This window comes from Triturus cristatus, chromosome 4_1 (genome assembly GCF_964204655.1).
Source record: "Triturus cristatus chromosome 4_1, aTriCri1.1, whole genome shotgun sequence".
NCBI classification, from domain to species: domain Eukaryota; kingdom Metazoa; phylum Chordata; class Amphibia; order Caudata; family Salamandridae; genus Triturus; species Triturus cristatus.
Genome location: NC_140585.1, coordinates 1,173,785,684 through 1,173,793,183, shown reverse-complemented (window position 1 = coordinate 1,173,793,183; position 7,500 = coordinate 1,173,785,684).

Below are 7,500 nucleotides of genomic sequence, written 5' to 3'. Positions count from 1 at the left end.
CTTCAGGCCTCCTGGCCTCAAAGGATGACAAGCTTTGCAGGGAGCTGGTTTCACGGGCTCCCTATGCTAGCCTTTCACCTTGCTCTTCTTCTGGGCCTCTCTCCTCCCTGGAAAGAAGCCCAGTTTTCCCCCCACTAGTCCTAGGTTCAATCAGAGACAGAGACCATAATCCTGGGGACAGTCAGGGGGCTCCTCCTTCCAATTGCCCATGGCGTCAGCCTCCAGTCCCAGTGTTCTTCAAGAAAAGCATATCCGAAAGAGAGCTCTCCCCCTGCACAAGACCTTTTAAGGGGGGCGGGAGGTGCCAGAAGAAATGCACCTATGGCCTATTCTGAGGTGCCACATCCCCTCTCCACCCCTGTTTCAACCTTCCTGCAAAGGCTTCTGGGATACTTCAAGATGGCGTCACCCACAAGTCACTTTCCAAATGGGCTCTGAGGGTCTCAGCTCCCCCCTCACTGACATCACTGCCATGCCCTTCCCCAAGCAATTCTTCAAAGGAGCCAACTCCCTGATTAAGGGGTCTGTGGCAGGTTCAGTGCCTGGCACAGGGTGAGAGTTGGCTGATTGATACAGAGCACTTTCACCCAATCCCCTCCTTCTGGAGAGTGGACCTAAGCACTTTCAAATGCTTGCTTTGAAGGGCGGAGCCTTTGTTACTGCATTTGGGGAGAAAAGTAATTAATCCAGCCTGGCAGGTCACACAAGGCCTGGGCTTTGCTTCTGAGCAGAGTCAGAGGAACATGACATTTCTGGATGATCCATAAGCTGTACGGATATGTTTTTGGACTTTACAGTTTTGTTCTGTTAACACAGGTTACAATGTACATTGGTGCAACTCTGGAGTTTGTAAATCCCAAGGAACTGAGTCTGTGTCTTATGGCAGCCTTTCCCTTAGGGGTAAAATGAAGTGTTGCTACATTTAAGACAGTAAGGCACACTGATTTCCCTACATGTGTTCCCCCCATTATAAGGCCTATTCCAGGCGACCACCCAACTCTGCATAGCTCCTTCTGTGCCAGGCTACCTGTGCACAGCTCCTGGACTGCGAATGTCAAGAGTCTCCCACGCACAGCCCTCACACGTGTGCACACACGTGTGCACACATGTCCACATGTAACCAGCCCAGTGCCCCTTATTCTAGCTGCATTGCAGCACCCTTATCTCACAAGGCGTACACAGGCTGTAAACACGCACAGCCATTTTACCATAAATTTATTGTGGGTTAGTCCCAGATTATGAAGTTCTCCCATGGTAACAAGGAAATAAATAAGGTGATCAAAAGCAAAAACTCTAGGCAGATTAGATGGTCAGAACCACCTTCTCACAGAAAGGAATTTGCCTACAAATCATTTTCTCTGCAAAATATTTAATTATTTGACTGAATATTCATAAATCAAACTTGGCTCTTCCATAAGTCTGGTTTATTAACCAATCTCCTGTTGCAAGCAGATTTTAGTTTGACCCTTAATTGTTTAATAGAGGAAATTGGTGTCAGTTTGGAAAGACACATATTGATTACTTTATGATCAGGGTGGAGTAGAAACATCATTAGAATGAAGCATAAAAAGCACAATAAACACATGAGCCGTGTCACAGAAACAATTAACTGCGATAGAAGGCTAATAGAGAAAAATCATCATATTGTTAGGAAATACTACACTTTAGTAAAGTCTCCTGCCTACAAAGAGCTCATCCTAAACACCAGCAGGCTATTACAAATATCAAGAGGTCACCATACACATCAGGAGACATACACAGCACAAAGATATCATGCAAAGCAAAAGGCAATCATATACCTGGAGAAAGATACATATGAAGAGAATATCATCCAGATTGGAAAAATATTATATAACTCAAAAGATATGGGTCTTGATTTATGGTTTGACAGACGGAGTACAGCCCATCAGAGTAGCCGAAGACATCCCCTCTGCCACCATGACGGACTAGCGTCCTTCAGATTTAGATATGACTAACAGCCCAGCAGTCATCTCCTTACATTGAAAGGAACCACCATCATGTCAGTTCTTTTTAATATACAAAATGTTTGGTGGACTATTGGGATCGGTTTTGACAATCGTTACTCAAATTGTACACAATTTTCTTTTTCAGAAACAAACTCCCTAAACAAGAGTTAATTTCTTAAAAACAAAAAATAATGACCCTCATGACCTGGCAGATATCTCCCAGGGTGTGGGACTCATAAAAAATGTTTTCTGTCATTCACTGCCAGGATTCTCCTGTAAGGATAAGATTGCAGAGGGGTTATGCTTTTGTCACCAATTTTGAATAGAGTTATGGTAAAGAATAGTTTATGCTATAGTCAATGTCAGGATCCGCGTAGGGTCAGCATTAATATGTGGTTAGGATTAGTGCTAGTTTTGGGGTTAGGGCTAATGTTAGTGTTATGGTTGGTTTTAGTGTTCTGACTGAATAGGGATAAGGTTTACTTCTTAATTAATGATAGAGGTAAGGGTAGTTTTTAGATGCACAATAAGATTATGGTTATTGTTCAGGAGAAGTTAACGGTTAGGCATGGGGTAGTGTTAGCATCTGGGTAGAGTTTACAATCAAGGTTAAGGTCAAGGTTAGGGCAAGATATAAGGTCAAAGTATGTTTTAGGATTAGAGTTTGTGTTCGTTGTAAGGGCTATGGTGGGAGCTTGTATGTTTGTTGTCATGCATTTCGGAATTCATCTTCGGTGTCCTAATGCTCACAAGAATCTTCATTATTTTTGGTTCATCATTAAAGCATTCTACATTTTCATATATTTGCCTTTAACACATCAAGATTATCTAAACAGCAATGGTTCCCTCAGAGGAAGCCTGTGGTCTGTCTTCTTTGGCATGACAAATACATCAACATACAGATATGGAAATACATTGGTATTTATTTGCTGTATATTATTTACTTACAAATAAAATGTTATGATAGGTGCTTCAAGGCTCAGTGATAGTTAATAGTGACCAAAATAAAAAGAAGTGCTCTAGTGATATTTATAAAAGTAAAAACACTGCGGACTGGTGAGGAATCAGAATTTCGAAGGAACAACTCATATTTTGAGTACAGTTTTTAAACACATATTGAATGCCAGTCAACAGATGCATTCATCGATGTTTCAATGCTACAATTATGTCCAAAGGGTCTTCATTAGGACAAATTATGTAAAAGGCATCTGATGAAATTCTGTAATCATCTAGCCACCGTAAAGGATTGGTGCAATGTGCCCACCTATATTTGCAAAGAGTTTGTAGACACTGAAAGCAGTTTTACACATCAAGGAGCATCATATATGTCAACAGACCAGCATAAACAGGAAGAGCACCAAACAAACTTTATACAGATTGAAATACATTATAAAAGGAAAAAAAAAACACAGTTGTAGGAAAATTACTGTCTTTGGCGTGATTGCCCCCCTATTTTAGCCCTATCTGTTTTGCTAAACTTAGAACTCTGTGCACTTTACCCCATTAAACAGGAGTAAAATACCTGTGCTTCCCCCTTAAACATGATTATTTAGACTTACCCTTGAATGACATATTTACCTTGCTTACAAATTCTTGGCATATGGTGTACAAAGTGCATCTGGGCATGGAAGTTAAATGCCACCTGTGGACTGCAGCACCTATTGTGCAATCCAAAGAGGTGGCCTTTAAAACATCTCTTTAGGCCTTCCATGTGTAGCCTGACTACAACAGCCTAAAATCTGCTGTCAAAATAACTGTTTCTTCAAGCAGGAAACCCTGTTTTTAAACAATAATAAGTCACTCCAAGTACATCTTGTTGCCACAAGGTAGGGTCCCTGATATTTAAAAGTGAAACATGTGAAATAAAAGTAGGCAAGTTCCTCCACTGACTAGCCTCCAAAACCTGTTTTGTCAGGGAGGGCTGTAGATGAATCTTGGAAAATGTCAAAGTACAGATTATAAACTGTATTCTGTAACGTTTGACAGGAAATTGCCGGAATAGTCATTCGAAGTCTATTTTTCATATCTGTTAACAATCCAATTCCTTTGTGAAGTCAAATTGTTATTAAATATATGAGAAAAGTAACTTTAGCTTAGTTATGCCTTTCTTGCCTAAGCCCCAGTTAGCCTAATTAACATTAGCTTGCATTGGCTGGCATTTCATTACTACAATTTAAGCATTCCTAAGTCACCAGAAAGTACACCTTGTTGCCCACAAGGTAGGGCCCCTAATATTTAAAAATGAAACTTGTTAAATTAAATTACGCAAATTCCTCGAGGGACCAGCCCCCAAAAGCTGTTTTGTCGGGGAGGGCTGTAGATTGATCCTGGAAAATTTCATGGTATTGATTATGAACTTTAATCTGCAACATTAGACCGGAATCTGCTGAAGTAGTCATTCAAAGTCTTTTTTCATCTCTGTTCACAATCCAAATCCTTCATGAAGTCAGATTGTTATTATATATGTGGGGAAAGTAACTTTCAGAAAGTTACACCTTTCCTACCTGAGCCTCAGTTAGCATAATTAGCCTTAGCTTGCATAGGCTGGCTCCCTCCCTGACAGTGAGGTGTGAAAACTGCTTGCAGAGACAGTAGCCTGGGGTTGGGGTGGCGTTTTCTTTTACTTGCAGGAATGATTGTTGAGGGGGTACAGGCAGTTCATTAAGTTTAAAGGGACCAATATGGGGCCTGTCCTTTCAAAAGTAGATATCAATTGAGGCCTGTAGGGAGGCAAGCTAAGGCCCACATTAATCAGGCTTTCTTCAAACCCAGGGAGAGAGAAGCAGCCCCTAAAGCCAGTTTGTAGTGAATGCACTGGAGAGGACTGTTCATTTCCCTGGCCACACATCTGAGTGGACTATGCAAGGGTAGATTGGCCTCCCTATCTTGAATTTGAGGTTTAGGTTGCATTTTGGGGTTTGTAGGCAGGCAAACAGGAATCGGGTGAGAAGTGGGTAGGGGCTACCCCAGGGAGCTTTCACCCCATCGGTTAGTAAGGGACCAGGAGTCACTCTCATCCGCTGGCTACTACACCCCCTTAATATTTCACCTCCAGGAGCTCTCCTCAGAACACTTTATGTACTTGCAAAATATCAGAAGAGGACTGAACCATGCATGCTGTAACCTAAGAAGAGCCTTGAAGAACCGGATCTGCTCTCTTTTGTACCTGAGACAAAGAAGTGGAGTCCAGTGTGGCAGTCCTGTGTGGCAGCAGGGACACAACAACTGGAAAACACTTTCTCCTGTATTCCCAGTCTACCTTTGCTAATCAAACCCTAAGGTTTTAAGAGACTCCTCCGAAATCTAGTGAAGAGGCGAGGAAAATAGGACTTACGCTTGTAAAGATTATGGTCTTCGAAACATTCTGACTTCCAGTTGCCTGGGGACCAAGACCAACCACCAGAGTTGATCCTGTAAAGGTACCACCTTGCTGGGATGAATAAACAAGCTTGTCCAGCTTGGAACATCTCCACAGCAGCAAATCTGTCTCAATGGACCCTCTGTGAAAAATATTCTGACCTCAGGAGGACCTTGTTTGGGACAGCCTGTTGCCTTGCCCACCGGAGAAAAAGGACCTCCAATTCAGAGGCCAAGTCCCTATGAGAAAATCTCGACCAGCGGAAGGTGCAAAAATATAAAGGTGGCGGTTAGACCTTATTTGAAGGGAAGAGGGAAAAATCAAAATTTCTCCCACTTTGAGCTTTTACCACTTAATCCAATGGCTTCAGCGGTACCTCAACCAACAACTTTCCGACTTCGCTGGATACAGCCTGCTGCCTTGCCCCTTTGAAAGACTTCCAACTCCATTTTACAGACTAATTCTGAAGGTAAAATACTTGACTGACCATCCCACTTGGTGAATCCAACCTCTGAATCCATCGTAGTTGGCCTCAAAATACGCCTAGGTCCTGGTCTACTGCTGCCACAGTCTATCATTGGTCCTTAGCGCTTTTTTGGTACTATTTTAGGTTAAAACTTTAAACATTCATTTCACCTGTTACCCTTATTGGATTTTTGTCATTTTGGTGTCATTTTGTTTATTGATTTTACTCTATTTTCCTAAATTGAAGTGGGATTTTTAGTGCTTGGTGTTATGACTTTATTGCTGTTTTGGTATTACCTAAATACTTTACACTTTGCCTTCAGTTCAGACTGTATGCTCTGTGCCACATCTACAACAGGGTTGCGCTCCGGTTAATTTAGTGACTTTTGGGGTCCATCCTGAGAAGTTAGTTTTATTATTCCTTGAGGTGGGTGAACACCCACTCCAAATAATAGTAAAAAAAAATTCAACTGTCATATGTCTTAAAGGACCATCATATATTTATATACTCAACAAGAACCCCATAACACATTAAGAGACCATCTAGAACATGTTAAGACAACCATACACTGCAGGAGACCTTAATTCATTTTAGCATACCATCAGACACATCTCAGGGCCACTACTTTGAGTAAAACACCGATATGACCAAATTACCATTATGTACATAAGAAGAAATCATAAGTTCAGCAAGGCTATGTTTAAATTCAAAATAAAATCATACACATGAGTAGTTAATCACATCACACACATACACAAAGAGACCACTTTAATCACCAAGAGTCCATTATAAATACATTGAAAGCATCATACTCATTAAGTAAACAACCTACAAGTAAAATGTCAGCAGACACACCACAGGAACCTCATCACAATAAGGATATAATTCAAGGGACCACCTTTCCATAGTCCAGTAGGGCTTTAAAGAAGTCATCATGTATATCCAGAGGCTTACAGTCACATCCAATTGAACTAAAGGTATGTTTGTTCTTATCAACTCTTTAAATTCAATATATACTTATAAATACCATAGGTATGGCAATTGCCAATTGGCAACAACTCAGAACAAGAGAGATCTACTCCAAGAGAAATAAGATATACCCAGGAAAGAATAGAACAAGAGGGGTCTACTCTCAGGGAGAATGGTGGTAGGGGTGCTGTCAAAAGGGGTGCCAAATTCAAAAAGAACAATTGATGTATGGAATGCTGAACATTGTCAAACACTCATCCCCCGTCAAAAATCTAGGCCTAAATCCAATGTTTTTTTTGCTCGCCATGCCACTCCAGTTTGGACTCAGCCATATGCAAATTAATCTTGACCCTGCTTCCCCATGGGAATAGTCTAGCCCAAACTACTAGGCCAGGCACTCCCTGGACCGGAAGCATGCACCCCAGGACACTTTTCAGAGTATCACCCCTCATCAGCCAGGATAGCTTGAATCCAGTGGCATTGCAAGCACGGGACACACATGTGGGCATGCCCGTCCCACTCGGGGAGACAAATGCAAAAAACAATTGATTGATTAAATGCTTAATATTGTCAAATACTTACACTCACCCCATCAGAGATCTGGGCCTAAATCCATAGTTTTCTGCTCACCAAGCCATTCCAGTTTGGACCTAGCCATATGCACATCACTCTTGACCCTGATCCACGTGGGAGCAGTCAATCAATCAATTAATCAATCAGCATTTGTAAAGTGCAAATCT